General features: G+C 45.9%; 1 protein-coding gene, 1 long non-coding RNA gene and 1 pseudogene across 3 annotated transcripts in view; 2 read left to right on the top strand and 1 right to left on the bottom strand.

The window, feature by feature from the left end:
• ST6GAL1 (ST6 beta-galactoside alpha-2,6-sialyltransferase 1) overlaps positions 1-17,219 on the bottom strand; it is a 120,632-nt gene extending 103,413 nt beyond the window's left edge. Inside the window, exon 1 of one of the 2 annotated variants that reach the window (XM_036017823.1) lies at positions 17,100-17,219. The gene's annotated coding sequence lies outside the window, so the exon portion shown is untranslated. Of the gene's footprint in view, positions 1-16,503; positions 16,841-17,099 lie in introns of those variants that run through there. The other variant, XM_036017822.1, reaches the window with a different exon arrangement.
• On the top strand, positions 11,550-12,097 carry LOC114490982 (annotated as a pseudogene).
• A 295-nt stretch (positions 17,220-17,514) lies between the features above and the next one.
• On the top strand, positions 17,515-20,952 carry LOC118498832. The gene is made up of 2 exons (XR_004901311.1): positions 17,515-18,754; positions 19,403-20,952. It is a non-coding gene; the product is annotated as an uncharacterized LOC118498832 (long non-coding RNA).
• Positions 20,953-21,519: the final 567 nt, after the last annotated feature.

Genomic DNA, 21,519 nt, shown 5'->3' with positions numbered 1-21,519 from the left:
TTTGAATAACTAAAATCACAAACGTATACCCTCAAATATCAAGGAGTCTCCTCTGGGTGTGTGTGTGTGTGACATCGAGCATTGCACATGGGATCACTGGATTCATAGGTCACCCCACCTGCCCACCCTCCCTGTGTCCCAATTTGATAACAGTTTTGTTTCAAAGTTTTGTGAAGCTCCCCCCTGCCCCTTGTCAGTCTACACCACTTGAAGCCTACATTTTAGAGGTTCCACATTTACAATTTTTGTCTGGTAACCTGTTCTACTCCCTCTGGGAAGGCCCACCCTTGACCCTAGCCCCGAGCCTGGAGAGAGCTCTGTGCTGATAAGTGCCATCTCAACACCCTCTCTCCAAGTCAAGCCTGGCTTGGACCAGGTCCACCCAACTGAGGGAGAAAGGCTGCAGACTCTACCCTGAGCCAAATGGTGTGGGCTCCAATGCAGGCAGAGGGCATGAGCCCTGTGGGCTCACCCGCTGCGGGAGCCCCTACTGTCAGCTCCTGCCTCCTCCCACAACCGGTGGGTCTAGTCAAAATCCCTGTGTGAACCTCCTTTTGTCTGGTCCTGCAGTTCTCCCGGCCCCCACTCTAACTGCTTGCAAACCCCTCCTCTGGGGGTCTCACCTCCTCCGATCCAACCCTGCCCCTGCTCCTTCCTCCCACAGCAATGTGTGCCGCTCCCTGCACCCTGATTGTACATACTCATCTCTCCTTCTAAATGGAGGCCCCTGTAGGGAGAGGCTGAACCTGTGGAGCTTCATATTCACTGTGTCTAGAAAAGTTTCTGGCCCATTAGGTGACCAATAACTGAAAATAAACATTGAAAAGTGCTGTGACATTAAACACTACTACCATTTAGCCCTAGATGGTGTGGCTCAGCGGATGGAGTGCTGGCCTGTGAACCAAAGGGTCCCTAGTTCAATTCCCAGTCAGGGCACGTGCCTGGGTTTTGAGCCAGGTCCCCAGCAGGGGGCGTTCGAAAAGCAACCACACATTGATATTTCTCTCTCTCTCTCTTTCTCCCTCCCTCCCCCTCCCTCTAAAAATAAATAAACAAAATCTTTTTAAAATTTCCTCCATTTATTGATCACTAACCATGTGGCAGCACTAGGCTAAGCACTAGAGAACACTCACACAATGCGTGTGAGTAGGAAACTGAGAGTCAGAGAACTTCCCAAGTTCACACAGCTGACAAGGGCCACCTCTCGAGTTAAATGCAAGTCTATTGGCTGCAAAGTATGTGGGGGTTTTTCCCAGTATGAGAAGGGCTTTCTCAGAAAGGTGACACTGAAAACGGTATGGAAAAGGGAGTGAGCTGTCCCCCAACCCTACCCCTGGGAGTCACCTGAATTGTCTGGGACACAAGGGTAGCACTCTCACAGTGCAGAAGCATTTCCCTGGGGGGTACCTTTCTCCCATCGCTTTGCTCGTTCTTCCCTCTCCAAATTTACAGGCCAGAATAAGATGTTTACTGTATAGAGCAAAAAAGGAACCAGCACAAGCCCTCTACCAGGAAGCATCTTCTGGGGATTTCATACTAATGCTGTCATGAACCACCCCCAGTCCAGGCCCTGGGCCAGCATCCTCCCAACACTGTTCAATTGACAAAGGCAACCCCTGCAGTCTGCTCACGTATGTGATGATTCAGCCTAATTGCCTTGGGCAGAGTTCCCTCACTGTCTTCCTCTCTTACCAGGGACACACTCCCATGACCCTGGCTTCCAACAGGATAAGGAAAACAAAAGCAAGGTCCCAAACCTGACTCCCCACCAGGACTCAGCTCCATAGATCAACCCAGAGAACATTCCCGAATGCATCTTCCTGCTTGTCTCTCACTCAAGGCCAGAGGTAACAGGTAGAAGAAAAGACTGTCTGGTGGGAGGACCCACCAGAGCCCCAGGTGTTCCCCACCATGGGTTCCTGCAGCCCCACCTTACCTAGAGAGCACCAGCTCATGCTCACTGGCTGTTGAGTGCATCTTGGTCTCCATGGGTAGACAGTGTACATCGGGAGAGCTGAGCTCACTCCACAAGGCCTCCTAAGGGCTGCGCACTGTGCTGGGCCCAGGGCTGTGCAGAGAACCCAGTCAGCACCCTGCTGTTCAGGAGGCCATTGTCTCACATAGCTACCTTCATATAATATAAGCACAGTAAAAGAGAACTACGTCTTCTCTTTCCTTTGGATGTCATAGCATTAAGGGGCTTATCCTGAGCTGAGAATGAGCTAAAAGGCCAGTGTGGAGCATAGTAAAGAAACCATTAAGATGAGGAAGGGACTGATCACTACAGAAGAAGTCAGGTCTCTCAAAACACAGCCCCTTGCCACCCTCACCACCCTAACACACCACACACGCACAGGGCTTTTGGATGCTCAGCATCATGGGAGGCCCCATCCCAGACCCTAAAATAAACCCAATCCTTCCTGAAGATATGTAAGTTGCCTCAGGCCACACTAGCTCAGGGCTGAGGTCTGGCTGCAGGCCCACCCTGGTATGTTGCATTAGAGCCCAATTTCTTTGAGGCCAGGGCCTGCCTTGTCCTCATCAGCACCCCTGGAGAAAAAAACACTGCTCCAGAGTTCCCTGACAACGTTGTCCCTCCTAGCCCTTTTCTAGACCATGATCCTCTCTGCCAGACACATGTAGCAGCCAGGGCCTGCTCACCTGGCAGCTCTGACATTCCTGCCTGTAGGCTGGCAGGTCTGGAACACCCTCCTCTGCCCTGTGTAATGCCCAAGTGTTGACAGCCATCCCAACTCAACTCTCTGACCCAGACTTTCCCAGCAACCCATGAGGCAGGCAGACTGCTGGCCTCCCCTCCCTCCCCCCAGCTCCCTCCTCCTGCAGCCCCCAGCTGGTTATCTGAATCAGGAGACCAGTTGACCTAGGTGTTTGTTGCAAGCCTGCAGGGACCATGTCTATGACTGTGGGAGTTTTTATAGACACCTGTGGGTACTTTAACAGAAGTCTGGAAGTTCACAGAAGAGCAAGGAGTGCGTCATCAGTAACAAACCATCTGTGTCACTCTTTTATACTTTTTCAACTTTTCACATCTATGATCTAATTTATACATAAAACCAAATCTGGGGGTAGACAGCCCCACCATTATTATCCTCCTTTATGGATAAGGAAATTAGGGTTTGGACTAAGTAGCTTGGGGTTACACAGCTGCTGGATACAAGAGTCTGAATCGAACTTAATTTTTATATATACCTAAAGATTTACCTATAAAATGTTCATGTAAAATATATTTCTATTTCATAGGCCTACTGTATGTAAATATATAAAATATATTTACCTATAAAATGTTCATCTATAAAAATATTCTTGACATTTATTTCTATTTTTATACTTCATGTTCACAAAGCCAGCTAATTCAGGTCCCCTGTGTGCTACCAGTCACGGCACTGAAGAACCATGGGCTTGTGAGTGAGTGCCAGCAGCTCAGAGGCTCAAATCACCACCTCACTACTGTGTAGCTTTGGGCAGAAAAATCTCTCTCTCTTAACTTCAGTTTCTTCATCTGTGCCAGAGGGTAATCATACCCACTCTGTAAGCTGTTGGGCAGCCTAGAGATATCTCTGTGTCGCACTTGTATCTGTGGGCACTTAATGAATAGTGGCTATCCTTTCATTCATCTTTCGTTCTCCAACCACAGCAGATTGCATGTTACCCAGACAGGCTGCGTGCTTTCACTCCTCCAGGCTTTGTGTGTGACTGAATGCCCTTTCTTCATTCCCAACCTATCAGAACTCTCCTCATCCTCCAACAACCAGTGCCAATCTCTCCCTTTGTGACACTGTCCCCATTGTCCTCTGGGCCCAATACCCAATTGTTCATCTGATTTATAAAGTGTTTTGTTTTGCCTACAGTTTGGTGTTCATGTAATTGACTTACCAACTTCCCCATGAAAAGACACTGTCTTGTTCCACGACCCTCTCCATGCCCTGAGTATTAGAATTTAACAGTGCCTTTTAGAATAGCCTTGGTGATTTTATTCAAATAAAACAAGCTTATTATTTTTTTTGATCAGTCAACACTAGATTATACAAAGCTAAATGTCACATGAGATCCCTCCAACCACACACAAAAAAAATAGATTAATATCATTCTTCACATGTTTCTATATTTTCACTTGGATAGAAGTGTGGAAGATGGAAGAATGCATGAAAGAAGAATGGATAGAATTGCTTTATAAAACAGCTATTTTTATTTTTAAACTTTATTTTATTTTACTTCTACAGAAAAGAAAAATAATGGAAAAGCTGAACTTTTAACACATTTCTCCACCAAAAGGATACTTGAAGATCAGTCCAAGTTTATACACACACACGCGCACACACACACACACACATATCTGAGAGGTCGGAGCCATGGCTTTAACGCCCTGCGCAGTCAGGATGAGACAGGGAAAGTGAGCATGGCCTCCACTTCCTCCCAGAGCTCTTCATTTCTCTTACATTCTGTTTACTTTGTCACGTTCTATTTCTTAAGCTTACCGCCCACCTGTGTTTATTAGCTTTGCTCTATTTGAATGGATAAAGGGCTCACCAAATGACCTTTAACTAAGGCTTCCTAAGTTTGCTTTTGATTAATCTTTTTCATCATCAAGTAGGTTTTTCCAAGACGGGCTCATATGTGCTATACTCCCTGAGTTCTTGCGTGGATGACAATGGCTGCCTGCCTTACCCGTGCAGAGTGGTTTAAGTAAAAGTAAAATCTTCAGTCACACTGCCTTTCCCTCAGAATTCCACATATCTCTTCTCTGTGTTTTCCAGTTTTTCTTCTGCTGCAGATCAAGTCTGAGGGCAACATGAGTTTTTCCTTGTGGCAGAAATGAATTGTTCCCAGTATCCAGTTCCTAATTTCTCTTTCAGCAATGGAAAAACCCTGAATTTTAATAGGGCACATGGCCACCCAGCTGGAGACATTTCCCAGCCTCCTTTGCAGCCAAGTAGGTCCACGTAACTATGCAATTGGAGTGAGGGAAGTGGCCTGTGTTTGCCCAGATGCCCAGTTACCTTTCTGAGAGATCATCTTTGCACGATTTTCTCTGATGAATTTCTCTCAGCATATATTGTAATCTTCTTCAAGCCTTCCTTCTGTGTTAGTAATTTAGTATTCAATGGATTCTACTTTCTTCCTTTATTAACTTTTTCTGTACTCTCAATTTTTTTCCTTAGCTCTGTGATAGCCCCTTTTATTTCTTTCTGTAGTTTCATCATCTTGTCATTATGCTCTCAATTAATTGGTTCTCCATAAACTTTGTTTTGAATAAATGAGTGCATGAATACCCCTACTGCCTCTCCCACCCAAGCACCAACTCCAATGCAGAAATTATCCTGGGGATGGGGAGAGTGGGCCAGAGGTATCCCATTTATCACTGGGTGAGACAGAATAATTTTACTCATTTGTCAGGCCTTCTATCTTCCTCATCCTACTCATCCTTAAAGCATCGACAGCTCAAGGTCCACCTGCTCAGACTCTTCCAACCCACACTGATTACTTCCTCTTCAGTGCCTAAAGGGGACTGGCTTACTAAATGAACCTGGAACTTTTGAGAAAGGGGATGAACTTCCCCCTCTCCCTTGTCACACATGGTTGGGCCCATAAAGGTGTTTGTTTGTTTGTTTGTTTGTTTGTTTAAGATTTCTGGACTACTGGTTTTTTGAATGAAATGGAGTATAAAAGCTAGAAACAAGGCCCTAACTGGTGTGGCTCAGTGGATTGAGTGTGGGCTTGTGAACCAAGGGGTCACCAGTTCGATTCCCAGTCAGGGCAGGTGCCTGGGTTTCGGGCAGGGTTCCCAGTGGGGGGTTCGCAGGGGGCAGCTACACTCTGATATTCTTCTGTCTCTCTTTCCCCTTCCCTTCCCCTCTAAAAATAAATAAAATCTTTTCTCAAAAGCTACAAACAAGACTAAAAAGAGGCTTCAGCACCAGGCCTACTCATCCTGATTTAACTATAGGTTGGAAAACACTATGAGGCAGGTGGGAGAAAAAGGATTCAGCAAGAGTATTACCCTTAATAGATTAATAGAGAGGAAACAAGCACCCGAGCCAGCAAACAGAACCTTCCCCACCTGCCTCTGCAGGCACTGTCGGGGGGCGGAGCAAGCCTACATTCAAGCCTAAGCACCTCCACTCAATCGCTGTCTGACTTTGAACAAATCACCAAACCTCCCTCAGTCTTTGTTTCTTCATCTGTTAAATGAAGACAATAATAGTATATGCCACATAGGGAGGTTATGAAAAATATATGAGATGTGCTATAATGATTCCAGCTTCATCCATTACCAGTTCCTGTCTTGTGTGTTCCTCTCCAGGAACATCAACCTACTAGGAGTTCCCCACATACACAACAAGCCATTCTTCACTCCACGCCTTTGCTCCTGCAGCCCCTCCTCCTTCAGATGCCCCTTTCTCAGGGGCTAACAGCTACTGCCCTCTAACTTCCAGCTTAGGCATCACATCCTCCAGGAAGCTTTCCCAAACCAATGTACCCTTTTCCCAGCTTCTGGGTGTACCCAAATCACAATATTTATCACACTATATTATAATTAATATCTGCCTGTCCACCTTCAACTAAGCTCTGGAAGAAACAGAACTGTGGGAATATTTGGGGTCTATATTCTAAAAATGAGCATTGTGCATGAGCTATAGCAAGCACTCAATGCTCGATGTTTGTTGAATAAGTACAAAGAGCAAGGACTCTGAGAAGAGAGGAAGAGGGTGATAGAAGAAGTTAGTCTGCCATTAAGTTCCAAGGCCCTGCTAGACACATTGAATATCTGTGTGCATATATACAATGCATGTTACAATGCCTACCACATAATAGGAACTCAATAAATATTTGATGAATGAAGTAATATTAAATAAACTTTACAAAAGAAGAAATTGTTTAAGAACCTAGAAGCACAGCTGCAGATAAGCCCTTAACAATGCTGGTATTGAGTTCCATTTATAGGGTAAAAGCCTTTGAGGTCACTGACCAGTGATACCCACCAATCTGTGGCCATGCTCACTGCCAGTATTTATTTGCAGTCATAACCAAATAATGAGTACACGTGGATACCAGAGCTTTAAAGGGGGGGGGGAGGGGGGCAGGGAGGGAAGGAAGGAAGGAAGGAAGGAAGGAAAAGAAAAGAAAAGAAAAGAAAAGAAAAGAAAAGAAAAGAAAAGAAAAGAAAAGAAAAAAAAGAAAAAAGAAAAGAAAAGAAAAAAGAAAGAAACCAGGCTCAAGGCAAACAACTCTGACCAAAAAATGAAATGAGCAAATATAAACTGGATCCAAATGTCATGCTGTTCGTGTGACTGTCCCTTGAGTTCTTCCCAATCATATGTTCTCAGGGGCAGAAAACTTCCATAGTCCCGGTAAGGAGAAATTCAGGCAAGCCCCCAATGAAACACAAGGACAAAGCCTTCTCACACCTGAAGGACTGGGTGTGTCAGCAGTGAGAAAACCTATAACGATGTAGGAAAGAATTACACCCAATACCAGCTTCACTGCTTAGCAATAGTGAATCTTAGGGTGAGTCTCTACCACTCTCTAAAGCTTAGTTTTTTTCAACTGTAAAATGGAGCTCATGCTATGAGGACACCAAATGTCGCCGTGGGGACTGGATGAGAGAACACACACAGTGCCTCCTTAGGCCCAGGTGCACAGCAAAGGCCAGAGGATGCTAACCTTATCATGTTTCCCTCACCGAGACTTGGCTAAGACTTAAGTCCAAGAGGCTTTTCCTCATCCACAGGAAAGAAAGAGACAAGCACTCAACATGGTAGGTGCTATCAACTCCAGCTCAGACACTCTTCCAGAGGTTGCCAAGGGGAGAGTGTTCCTAAAATTAATGCTGAATGACATCTCAGCACTGTGCTAGCAATACCAAGAGATGGATATAAATTTAGAAAGACTGTAATGAAAAAAAAAATTACAATCATCCTCCCGGGACATGTAGTTCTTTTCTGGTTGCCAGATTTCTTGGTCATCTAAAGTGTATGTGATATATTTATTCCTGTGGAAATAACTGATGAATATAGAGTCAAGCAGGGCTGAAGCCAAGGACAGACAGGAGGAGGATTGCCAAGATCCAGAGGGAAACAATGTTTAAACCTCCTTTAAAGGTTTCCATTTTAATTGACCTTTCAGAGCTTATGAAAACTGCTCCAGTTACAATGTGTATAACTTGTCCCACCCACTCAGTCTGATTTTGCACCTTTCTGCTCCTTGCCCTATAGCCACAGAGTCATAAACTCTCAAAGTTGGAAGAGGCATTTTAGGCCAACCTCTCTGCAAAGCAGGAATCTTCTGGTGGTAAACACTTTCACTTGCAACTTTTGCTTGTCTATTCCCATGACAGGAAGTCCACTGCCTTGTGACATAGCTTGTTCCATGGTTGGGCAGTTTGTTCAGCTCAGTTCTTCCTTATCTGCCATCCTGCAACTTCTCCTCCACGCTGAACTGGTTCTCCCCCTGACAGCAGCCACTCAGAGTGACTCTAATTCTTCTTCCACATGAAGAAGGTGCCTGTCATTTTACCTTCTACAGGCTAAAAAGTCCCAGATTCCACTTTTATTTCACCTCCAATACGGGATCCAAAACCTCAGCTTCTAAGTAGCCCATTTTGGGGTTGCTTCATTTTATCATAATCTGTATTGTACCCAGGGAAACATAACACTCCAGATGGGCCTGAACCACCTGACAGAGCAGAGCAGCACTGGCATAGTCCCTCCTCCAGAGCCTGAGATCAAATACTCCTCTTCTTGGCTTCTCCCTCCTCCCTCACTCAAGTTCCAGTCCTCCCATTAGGTCCCCAATGACCCTGGGAACAGACACAAACTTGAAGTGCCAGAGACAAGTGGGAAGAGGGGGAGGGGATGATGCAGCTCGATTTTTTGCCCTGGAAGCCGAGGGTACCCAACCAGGCAGGCTGTCTCCAAAAATAGCCTTCTGTTCAAACAGTCTGCCTCTTAGTAACTTCCTGGGAGCCCTTCACTCCAGCTCTCCAGTGTGTGGTCCTCAGTGTCCCTGTACCCATTCTCTTTCCACCCTTTCCAGAGTTTGATGGACTGGCTTCATTTAGGCACAGGCATTGACAACCCTTGTTCCAGGTCCAAGGTCACTTATTTTTTATGGAAATAGGTTAATGTCTGTCAACAGAAGACTGATGAAATAAACACATCTGTAATATAGAATGTGGTACAGCCATGAAAAAAATAATATGTATACACTGATGATGGAAATACCTCTGATATATACAGTAATATGAAAACGGCAAATTTGTAAAGTGGCAGCCATAATGCAACCCACAGACTGAGTTTTTAGAATGTATCTGGGGAAAATGAAGGCAACAATGGGATGACTTTTCACCTTATTTGCAGATTCTAAAACAAACAGATTTCATTTATTATTTGTGTGAAGCACCTCCCTGACTTACATCTTTCAACCTTTGCCATTTGATGGACTCACAGCTGGAAGGGCCTGGAGGGCTGAGAGCTGAGTCCCTGAGGCGGCACGCCCGGGGTGGCACGCATCTTACCCAAGGCCACACAGCCAGCCAGCGGCAGCAGGAGGCTGCAAGTCACACTGCGGGCTCTTACACAGTGGGAGTCCCAGTGGATTAAAGAGAGGGCTTTTATTGAATGACTAAATCAGATCAACATTTTTCTGTTAGTTGAGTCAAAAATTCCTATTTGGGTATAACAGTGAGTCAGAAGAGATCAAGATTCTTCAAAATCAGAGTGGGAAAGGGGAGCCTGTCTCTTGCCACAGAGAAAAAGCACAAGCACAGTTGACAGGGCCCTGCCTTCTCTGGGCTTCCCAACCTTCAGCCATAAAGCAGAGGTGAAGGGATGAGTGAGAAGGGATAAGAGAGATTTGGAAGCATGGGGTACTCTGCACGCTAGGTGTTCATCTGAGCCATGACCTCATCCTCAGAATGAGAGACCAGTGGCAATGCTACCTGAATATGTCCTGCTGTGGGGGCCATCAGTCTGTGACCCCCATTCCATGTGGATGGATACTGTTTCTCAGGGAACAAGTCTGATTCGTGTCCAGCTACCATGGAGATGCTGGGCTATCTCATGGATTACCTCATTCAATACTCACCAAATTTTTATATCAAAGAAGTTCAGAAATCACTTGCCAAAAGCCTACAACTGGTTAAAAATGGAGCCCATAAGGTCTCCTGACTCTAAATGCCCATTACCCAGTCTCTTTGGGGCACAGGACCTGGCAGGAAAACTCGCTTAAGCAGCGAAACTTAAGTTCTCACGTTGGCACTCTCTCTCTCTGTCTCACACACACATGCACACACAACAATGATGGCAGAGACAGGCTCCAAGAGAAGCACGACAATACGTCAAATATGCATCATACGACTCCATGAAATATTTATGCCTGGGCTGACATCACACATGTGCTTCAAAGTGATCTGGGTGGAGTAGAGAGTTATAGATCGGCCATGAGTTTTGATAACTGTTGAGGAGAAATGATTGTATGTGGGGGTTCATTACACCATTTCATATGTTTGAAATTTTCCATAGTAAGACTTTTTAAATAATGCATCGCATGAGTGATCATTTCTCTCTCAATGTGTCATCTGATATGAGGTTCCACTTCAACTGACTTTCTACCTGTTATCATGGTAAGAAAAATATTAGGACCAAAAGTTTCTGCAGTTCATGAAAATCCCAAGTATAACAATAATAGCTATCACTTACTGAGTGCTTCCTGTATACCTGGCACTATGCTGGACCCTTTAGCTGTGATTTTATTTAATCCTTACAATGGCCCAGTGAGGTAAGGAAGTGAGCTTAAGTACCTTGTCCTAGTCTACACTGGCAATAATTTATGAAACCCTAAATTACTTCTGCTCTTAATTTCTACTGTTCCCACAACATAGAATACTTAAGTATTTTAAGACTTTATATGGAACTGGGACTAAACATATGAAGTCTTTTTAAATGATAATAGCCTTTAAAGTATATCTTAGTAATTCCAATTTTAGGATTCTATCCCTTGGAAATTATCTGAAATATGAATAGAGATTTATTCACAAACATGTTCATCTCAGAGTTGGTGACAATAGGAGGAAAATAAGAAGTGTTTGACTATTCAGTAGTGGCCCCATCCAGGAAGTCCTCCTTTCCCACTGCTCCATCATGGGGGGGGGGGGGCTGCCCCTCCTCTTGGTCCACAGCATCCTGCACTAGACCCTTATTACCCTGATTCCTCCATCCTACTCTGAGCTTCTTAAAAGCTGAGCTCTTCTTTCGCATCTTTGGTTTAGAGTGGGCATTTGAATATGTGAGGAATGCATTAACAAATGACCTTGGAGTTGCTTACTTAATACCTATAGAAACTGAAATCTGCAGTATGAAAATAAGCCGTTAGAGGTCACGAGGGCAGGACTGGAACCAAGGCCGTATGTGGGGCCCTTCCCCCTCCACCTTAAAGACTTCCTCAAAAATAAAAATGGCGGGTGTTTGTCAAACAAATGAACAATCCAATTAAAAAATGGGCAGAGAACCTGATGAAACAGTTCTTCCAAGAAGACACACAAATGGCCAATGGGTGTATGCAAAAATGCTCGACTTCCCTAGCTCTTAGGGACATGCAAATCAAAACTGCAATGAGACACCACCTCACCTGTGAGAATGGCCATTAACAACAAGACAAGCTTTCCAGTGCTGTTAGCGTGCTATTAGCGGTGATGTTAGCACTCTCGTAAACATGGGGAACGTTCCTAAAACCCACCAGACTTTCTGTAAGAAGTGTGACAAGCATCAACCCCACAAAGTAACAGCACAAGAAGAGCAAGGATTCTCTGTACGCACAGGGGAAGCGGCGTTATGATGGGAAGCAGAGTGGCTATGGTGGGCAAACCAAGCCAGTTTTCCAAAAACAGGCTAAAACTACAAAGAAGATTGTGCTGAGGCTTGAATGTGTTGAGCCCAAATGCAGATCTAAGAGAATGCTGGCTACTAAAGATGTGAGCATTTGGAACTGGGAGGAGATAAGAAGAGAAAGGGCCAAGTGATCCTGTTGTAAGCTTCATTTTTTGTTTTATTATGTGCCAATAAAATCATGAGGATATGTTAAGAGAGAGAGAGAGAGAGAGAGAGAGAGAGAGAGAGAGAGGGAGAGAGGGAGAGAGAGAGAGAGAGAGAAGTAATAGCAAGTGCTGGAGAGCTTGGAGAGAAAAAGGAGCCCTCATTATTCACTGCTGGTGAGAATGTAAACTGGTACAGCCACTATGGAAAACAGTATGGAAGTTTCTAAAAAAAATTAGGAACAGTTACCATATGACCCAGCAATCTGTCTTCTGGGTATTTACCAAAAAAATGTGAAAACATTTATTCACAAAGATATATACACCCCTATGTTCATTGCAGCATTATTCACAGTGGCCAAAACATGAAAACAACCAAAGTGTCCTTCAGTAGAGGACTAGATAAAGATGTGGTCCATATATACAATGGAATACCACTCAGCTATAAGAAAAGATGAAATACTACCATTTGCAACAACATGGATGGACCCTGAGAATATCATGCTAAGTGGAATAAGTCAGACAGGAAAAGTTAAGAACCATATGATTTCACTCAGATGTGAGATATAAAACTGAAAGCCACAAATGAGTAAACAGGAAAAATAAACAAAAAACGCCTCATAGACACAGACAACAGTAGAGGATTAGCAGAGGAAAGGGGGTAGAGGGGTAGTAAAGAGTAAAGGGGGTCAAAAACATGGAGACAGAAGATGATCTGACTTTGGGTGGTGGGCACACAATGCAATACACTGATCATGTACCATAGAAATGTGCACTTAAAACCTATATGACTTTATTAACCAGTGTCACCCCAATAAATCTAATTTTTTAATAATGGCTGGTGTTTGAATGCTTGAGGCAGGGGTGGGAAGCTGGAGGCTCCTTCCTCTACAGAGCATCACAGAAGTGATCAGATCCCGTGGGACTCCCTGGCCCCAGAGCTGCTGAGCAGCTGACATGCATGATGAAAGAAAAGGCAGAGCTTTGATGCAGAAGTAGATAGTGATGTGTGTACATGAGAAGGTTAAGCAAGAAAAGCAAGAGACAAGAGATAACTGCACATACAATGTACAGTCACTGCCTTCAAACAATGGATTTTTTTTTCTGTTTCTCTCTACTTTTTTCTGCTTTTCCAAATTGTCTTCAATGGACATGCTTTATTCGTATAATCAGAATGATAAACAAAATCTAAATTACCAAATTAATTCTGAATGCTAACCTGACCTTTCTAAAATGGCTTAGAAAATTACCCCAGAATTTGATGTGAAACTATGTTACTGTTACATATGAGCCCATGAGAAGTACATGTATCGGAATCAGAACATATGCAGCATACATGCAGATGAGCAAGAAAAACCTTTCTGTTTTTGTTTTTCCCAGACAGGCTCTGAGTGAACAAATCACTGACACCAGGTCTGAGCAAATTCTCAAACTCTAATGTTCCGGGAAATTACTACAAATTTCATTAATGAATCATTTCTGTCATTTTTTTAATGCCACCTCATACACACATCTGTGGAGAGCTACATTCTCTTTGAAACCTTCCCTCTTCCACTCTCCCATTTTACCTCCTGCTCTTGTTTGACGCATGAAGAAAAGGGGTACCCCCACCCCAGGTCAATAGTGAGATAAATTAGATCCGTTTTCTGAGGGCAGCTCCTAAGGAAAGATCCAAATGTGTTCTGAGCAAGGGTGGGGGCGGGCAGAGAATGGTCATATTCTTTCTGACTCCAGACTGAGCACAGGACACCCCAGTGAATAGAGAATGCTTGTCAGTGAATAGAGAATGAATGAATGAATGGAATGACTTTTGGTTTCACTCACTTGGAACCGAAAGTTTTGGTTTGGGTTTTGATTTGTTTTTTGACTAAGTTTATTTACCTTAAAGTCACACATTTCACAACAACCCAAAGTCCCCCTTTACAGCTTGGCAAATAATCATACCATTTTGTGACTAGGTAGGGCCTCCTTGAACACAGGGCTTATGCTCTGGGGAATTATTTCCCACCATAATTCTCTACCACTTAAAAAGCACCCAGGCCTGCTAAGAGGTCTGAACAGTCCTAAGCACGGGTCACCTGACTTAATACTCGCAGAACCCCAGAACATACAAGCATGTTCTTTCCCTCACATCATACAATATCCCTGCTGGTTCTCAAGGAACGCAGAGGAGAGGAGGGATGACCTGAACCTGCTTCTCTAATTCTAAGGCCTGAGCATCTTCCATTTCACTGGAATAGCCTGTGCAGACCCCGGCAGAAGGGGCATCTGCTGTACAAAGAAGGAAACTGGAGCCCAAGAAGTTCAACCACACAAAGAGCTAAGCAGGATATCTCTTTTCTGACTCTTTTTTGCCCCCAGTTCTGTGATTATACTCGAAGCAGCTCCCTTCTGGGAAATAGGAATGTGTGGGAGCACAGGGCAAGAGTACAGGGAACCATTTGGTAAACACTAAAGAAAACTGATCCCCAGTGATAACCTCACTGAATCTACCGTTGGGATCTATGGCTTTTTTAAATAACCAAAACCTATTGAAATCCTTAAGGAATTCATTATCTGACTTAAAGGGTGCTGTTACAACAACCATCATAACTTTGACTTTACTGTGGCATACCAACAAAAACTCCTCTGATGCCACGGTTTCCCTTCCACAAAAAAAAAAAAAAAAAAAAAAAAAAAGGCACTAAAAGCAGACACCTTACTGCATGTCCTTAGGCAAGTAATTTCTCCTTGCTGGGACTCAGGTTTCCCACCTGAAAAACAACAGGAAATCATCTGACCAGATGATTTCTGAAGTTCCCTATGCCCAGTGGAATCACCATGAAAATAAATACACTGGGAACCCTAAGAAAAGACACCAGTGTAACCAGGAGATAAGCAGGACAGGGGGAAACAGCGTGTTAACTTTGAGGAAACCCGGCCTCCAAATATTTTTGTTTTGTTTTGTTTGATTTTTATTTTCCTACTTTTCCTCTGCCAAATACAAAAATAAGTAGCTACTTACATGGACCTCTAATTTTTTAAAAAAAAATTAATTAAATAGTCAATGAGAACAAAGCTTTGTTCTCCCACAAGTGGCTTAAGAGTAGCCTGCTAAGAGACACTTTCTTCCCATTAGGGCCATGTCAACAGCCCATGTTATGCCCAAACAAAGGCCTTCTGGCACGGGTATGGGAGGCAAAAACATCTAAGTCTCCACACTTGGCCCTATCCCAAGTTGAGGGGAGGGAAAAGCAAGGAGAGAAAAATAACTAAGCTTATGAAAGGCCAGAAGAAGAGTAAAGAATTACTAAATCTATCTTTTTCTCAAATGAATAAAGAACTCTTCAAAGGGATAATGGAAGGGTGCAGCTTTCAATCTGAATTAGTTTCTTTGTTTAACTCTGTTTTGCCTAAAGCCACACTGCTTTTTAAGCCAACCACAGAACCCTGGTTTCGCCTTTAGTTGTCCTCCTGGCAGTGTGCAGTGTGAGAGTTGGGAGACCCATACTCAATCAAGTCCTGTCTCTGTCATAGATTCCCGCTTAAACATGGACAAGTTGCTGAACTCCACATTTCCCACCTATAAAATAAGTCCGTTCAGTGGTTGCTCTCTAGACTCTCAATAAAAGTGGTGTGGGGCTGGAGGCTCCCCACTTTCCCCCAGGGACCGGTTAATCTCCAGCGGTACGAGCCACGGTGAAGCCACAACCCAATTGCTCAGCAAGCGCACTTAAGCAGTGGTGCCTGCATTCCTACGCCCACCGTCTTTGGGGTTTACTCCACCAACACCATCGCCTAAAAAGCCAGTTCATCCTCCCAAACATCTTGCTGCTGCCTGAACAGGTCTGATTAACCAAAATCCACAAAGCTGAGTTGAGCATATGTAAGAAAAGAAAAGAAAAAAAAAAAAAAAAAAAAACAAAGCAAACTAGAGGCCTCTTTCCGGATCTCAGAATTCCTCTCAAACTCTAATAGAACTGAAAATAATAGCGCCCCCACCGAGAACAGGAGGCCTGAGCTGGCCTTGCTAGTAAAAATGCACAACGACAAAAGGGGCCAGTGACACCGGGCAGGCTAGACACAGGGACCTACATCGCATAGCGCAAACGAAACCCAAGATCGCGCTGGGCGCTATTTAACTTGGACCGTTCTTTCTGCTGGCAGGCTACGGAGGCGCTCACGACCTCCCACCAGAGCGCAGGGACAACGGTGTACCAGGCAAGGTGGTTTGGGGTTTTTTTGTTGGTTTTTGTTGTTGGTTTTTTTTTTGGTGGGGTACCCGTAGACCCTTAATTCAACCCCCATCCCTAAGAAACCTCCGTGAGGTGGAAGTGAAGGGTTGTCCTGATCACATCAGGTAATACACCGCCACCGGGGACAGATTCGATCTGCGATAATCTTTTCGTAGCTGCTTTCTTATTTCCTTCTTCCCTTTTTAAGCCTGGCAGTTAGGTCTGATGCCCAGGCGGTACCTTTTAATGTCTCTGTCGACCTCCTCCAGCAAGTGGCGCCCCCCGCGCTGCTCCCTACCCCGAAGCCGAGACAATGGCCGGTTCCGCAGGGCGGCTCCTAAGGGTGTGCAATGCTCGGGGAGCCCAGGGCTGGGCGCACGTGCGTTTGTTATGGTGCCTGTGTCCCCACCCCCCGCCGCGGGGGTGGAGTGCTCAGTTTCCTGGTCTGTGAACCCAGAATGCGGGATCTGAAGGAACCTGGACGCTGCTAGGCATTCCACCCTTCTTTCCTGACGGTGCTTTGGAGAAAGCAGGGGTCCTGGTGACAAAGCGCACGTGGGTTTGTTGTGGATCCGCAGGATGGTGGAGCTGGGGAGAAACGAGGGAGGCCCCTGGACCGGTACAAAAATACTGATACTGCCAGCCAAAAGGTGGCCAGCCCGCAGTGAAGGTGGCTAAGGCAGCACTGGACACCAATTCTGTGTGCCCGAGACGCGCCTGGGGACCGCAGATCCCTTCCCCTCCTACGCCCCTACGCGTCATTCCTTCCGCATCACTTCTCCAAGGGCGGGGGCGGCCCCCCAGGCTGCGCTAAGGCCCACGTCACCCCTACTCACTTGCTGTGCGCTGGCCTCGTGGAGGCCTCGTGGAAGCTGCGGCTGCTCCGCCAGCTCAACACCCCAGCCGGCCGGCAGCTGGCTCCCTTTGTTAGGGCTGGGCAGAGCCCCAGACGTCTTCCTTGGCCAGCCCAGCTCAGGGCTCCCCTCCCCCAGGTGCCTCAGGACTTTGTCCAAGGGGGGGGGGCAGGAGAGCCCCAGGGCTGACAGCCCCACGCTGGAGTTCCCGAAGGGGGTAGGATGTGCTGGGGAGGGGCGGGAGACCGGGGATGAAGGGTGGAAGGGACTGGGGAAGAAGGGGAGGGGAACGTGGTGGAGGGGCGGGGAAGCAAGCAGTCTCCGTTATGCAAATAGTCAGGAAGACTGAGTGGGTCCCCAGCCACACGAAGCACCAAAACGGCCTGGCCCTGCGGAGGTCGCTAGTGAGCAGGCTCCGGGATTAGGGGTGCCTGCTTAAGATGCCGAGTGACGCTGGGACTCTCCTTCCACAGAGGAGGGCAGACCTGAACAAGGGGTAGTGATGACGCTGAGAGGCAAGGACCCCCAAATGCTAGCTCAATCTCCAGGTCCCCAGGGTTGAATCCAGCACTCACCCTTTTTCCTCCTAAGGAAGGAGAATTGGAATCCTGGCAGAGCTACCGTCTGACTACGTGAGTGAGCAAGTCACTTAAATTCCCTAAGCCTAGAATTCTTCTTGTGTAGAATATGAAGCAACAAAATCTTTCGCAGGGATTAGTCAAGAACCTCCCAACATCGGGCGTCGCATGTACTCTGTGCTCTCAAACGCCGCAGATACAGAAAACAAAGCATGTGGACAAATCCCTGAGCAAAGTGAGACTTCCTCCCCAAGGTGACTGCAGGCTGGTGGGCCAGCAGCCTCAGGTAGGGCGGTCTGCAAGGAAGGGAGTGCGTCCGTTCCCTTCCCTGCGGCTGCTTGAAGAAGGCGAAAGGAAACTGCGCGTTGAGCAAGCGCCACGGGTCTCATAATGGCCATCCTTGGTGGGCCCAGGCCGCTTCGCTAAGACAGAAAACCGCCCTACAGGGGGGACGAAAGCTGCTTAAGCCACCGCTTGAATAGAAAGTATGTGGCCACCTGAGGCAATAATCGTCTTCCGAATGCTTCTAGAGCGCCCTCTTGGCAACTGGCTCTGAGCTTGGAGGGAAGTGGGCGTGGCAAGAGAGATAGGAAAGTAGAAGGTAGTGTAGATCTTCTGGGCTTATGAGGTGGGGTACACACGCTGCGGGTGCTGGAAGCCCAGGCCCAGAACTCTCCAAATTGAGGTGGCCCTCTCGCTACCACCAATCTGGGAAAGGGGAGTTAGCCTCCTCATCTCATCTCCAACACCCTTCTTACAAACACTGCTTCATCCCTCCCCAGATCCTGACCCCTACATTTCTCTCTACTAGCCCTTCCCAGCTGCAGGGGAAGCTTTACTGCTCTGTACAAAGAGCAGATGGAGAGGATACCATGCAGAGTGAATTCAAATCTCTGTGACCAACTAGCTGTGTGTTGCTGTGAGTTCCTCAGCCTCTCTGAGCCTCTCTGAGCCTCTCTTTCTCTTCTGTGACATGGAGATATTAATGGCAGTGCTGTTTCCAGGGCTGTGTGAAATCATCTCTGCAAAGCACTTAGCTTAGTATCTGGCACAAAGAAGGTACTCATAACAGTAAAATGTGTGTGACTGAGGGGAAGCAAACAAACTCAGAAGACTTTCTGGGAGATTTTAGACTTAATTCTGAGAAAATAGGAAGCTATTAAAATATTTTGTGCAGGGGCATAACATGCATCTTGGTGTTTTACACCGGTTTCTCCGGCAGCATACTGAGAAGTAAATGGCAGGAGCAGAGACTGCAAGCACGGAGGGCAGAGCCCACCTTGGAAACTGCCGTCATTGGAGATACCACTGGGGCTTTGGCAATGACAGAGGAAGTGAAAAGGGGGTATCCAAATAATACCTGCCATTTGGGAAATCCAACACACTCTGCTAATTATTGTATATTGTCTCTCCTCATCATGAAATAGGTAGTGGCCTCAGCCCTATTGTACAGTTGAAGAAACTGAAGTCACCTCGGAAATGGAAGGCCTAGAATTTGAACCCTCTTCCCCATTATTGAAAGTCTTAATCATTTCCTTTTCAGGTATCACTTTTGTGGCAATACTACTTTGGAACCAAGAACAAGAAACAGAGAAGTTTTTTTTAGAATGTTGTTGAGTCCCCACTCCAGAGTTGGCCTTACCAGAACTCCAACAAAATTATGGGGAAAGCAAGAGAAATGTCTCACTCTGGATTCTTGATTTGCAGAATTGAGGTGATCATGGAGGACGTAATAAGCTCAAGAAGTTCCTGGAGCTCTGAGGCAGAAGAGCAGGCAAGTAGGGGGTGCCCCTGGCAAGCTTCCAGGATGGGAGCGACTGCGGAGCTATTCCATGCTGCTCTGTCAAGGTTGCCTTCCTGTTAGCTGGGGCTGTTTGATCTATAAGTGAGAGGCAGGAACCTGAACCATTAGCTGGGGGACAGTCCTGTCCTTCCTAGCCTACTTTTGCAGCTTCCACATCCCTTGTCCCTGGGGCCCCTGCCTTGACAGGTTTTTTGTCATTAGGAAGTACAGATACCTATTTTTCCCCAGCCCCGCATTACCTCAGTCTTTGCCCATGAATAATATTTTAGGTACTGCATTTCTCTGTCATCATTTTAGGCAATTTACTGGCTTATACAAATATTGCCCTACTTTATAATGTAAATTTACAACAAACTACTGGCAAACAATATTTTCATAGCACTCTCATAATGGATGAGGTGTTATTAAAGTCTTATGGGGAAAAAAGGGAGGTGCAGGTAGTGAAAGTGTCCTCTCAAACTCTTCTTCTCACTCCACTATAAATGCTCATCCCAGCCCTTAGATACCCTTTCCAGTTCTCCTCTGCACACTCTCAGCACCTACGACCCAACATGAGGGTGTGCTTCAGGTTACAGGAACTGCTCTGTGGTCTGTGTTCACCCCCTGCCTTGAGTCTCAGTGCTGCCAGCTTCAAGAATAGGTACCTAGAGACAGCTAAGTCTACAGAACCTAAGTCAGAAAATAAGAACAGAGTAACAGCTTATCTAATTTAAGCACCCAGGACTGCTCCTGCTGCTCCTGCACAGAGGGGCCTGTGAAGAATGGAGTGGGAACGGGAAAGGATACTAGAAGGCAGAGGTTTAACACTGGACACAGGCCTCATGGGAGGACCACACTCACAGATAAGGGAAATGGCAGCAACATAGCGCCTAGTAGAGCAAGCAGTGGCCTGGTGGTTTCAAGACCTCAGAGTAAGGTATCAGCATAGTGTGATAAGGATAGGAGAGAAATGGACCTATTATGTGGGCACAGGTGTGATGGGTTAAAGACATATTAAGAATCCTCTCTGTGTTGTGCCCGAGCTATGACCTTTTATTGTAAGAATGAAATACAGATGCTCTGTCTCCTGGGGAGAACTAGTCCTTCTCCACGGAAGACTAAGCACCACTGATTTTTAACTCAGTACCTGTAAACACTGATCGTGCCCTTGGGGAAGAACTGGGTATTCTCCCAGAGGGAACAGTTGGTCAGTCGAGTCTTGAAAGGCCCTTGGCATATAGCCACTTTTGTCTAAAACTTATTTAAGCAGAGCCCCCAAAATGAGACTTGGGAATCCCACCCTAGGGAAGGGCACTTTGCTCAAACTTTTTCCAGAGGAACACCAAGTGTGGCTGTCTCCAGTATTCCCCAGTGTCTGTGTTCGGGTGTTGGTGATTTCCTGTCTGGTGATGTATGCTCTTGATTCTTGCTTTCTCTCTGCTCTTGCTTAATAAATTGCTTAACTATTCACCTTTGACTTGGGGTTCTTGTTGTCTTCAAATGCAAACCTCCAAATTAAGTGGCCATGATCTCATATGTGCCCCTTTACAGCACAAGGTATGGTTGGACTGCCCTTCACCCAATCTAGTTCAGTGTCCAGCCCTGTCCTAGGAGATACATGGAAAAACCAAGTCCCCGTTATCAAATTACTTATGTTGTAGCAAAGTATCTCCTGGTTTACGATAATAATAATCGCCGTGTACTGAACATCTACCGTATGCAAGACAGTCTATGTGCATGTTCCTATTCAGTCCTCATTGAGGGAGGAGGTGTCAATCTAGAAACCTCGTACACTTAAGTCATCTTCCGCTCTCCTGTTCTTGCCTTAAGGCCAATCTTAGCATGAGATGAATGCATGGGCGACAGGCGGTGACTACAAACCTCATTCTAACAACATGGAAAAGTAAGAGAAGTCTTTACTGAAGATTTCTTATGGAGACAAAATGGTATTGCACCACACATCAAGAGCAGGACTTACAGCCTCACTCTGCAAAGCTGTGCTCCTGGCAGCCACCCTCTCACAGTCCTGCACCTCCCTCTT

This window comes from Phyllostomus discolor, chromosome 2 (genome assembly GCF_004126475.2).
Source record: "Phyllostomus discolor isolate MPI-MPIP mPhyDis1 chromosome 2, mPhyDis1.pri.v3, whole genome shotgun sequence".
In the NCBI taxonomy this organism is placed as follows: domain Eukaryota; kingdom Metazoa; phylum Chordata; class Mammalia; order Chiroptera; family Phyllostomidae; genus Phyllostomus; species Phyllostomus discolor.
This window is presented reverse-complemented; position numbering and strand designations above follow the sequence as displayed.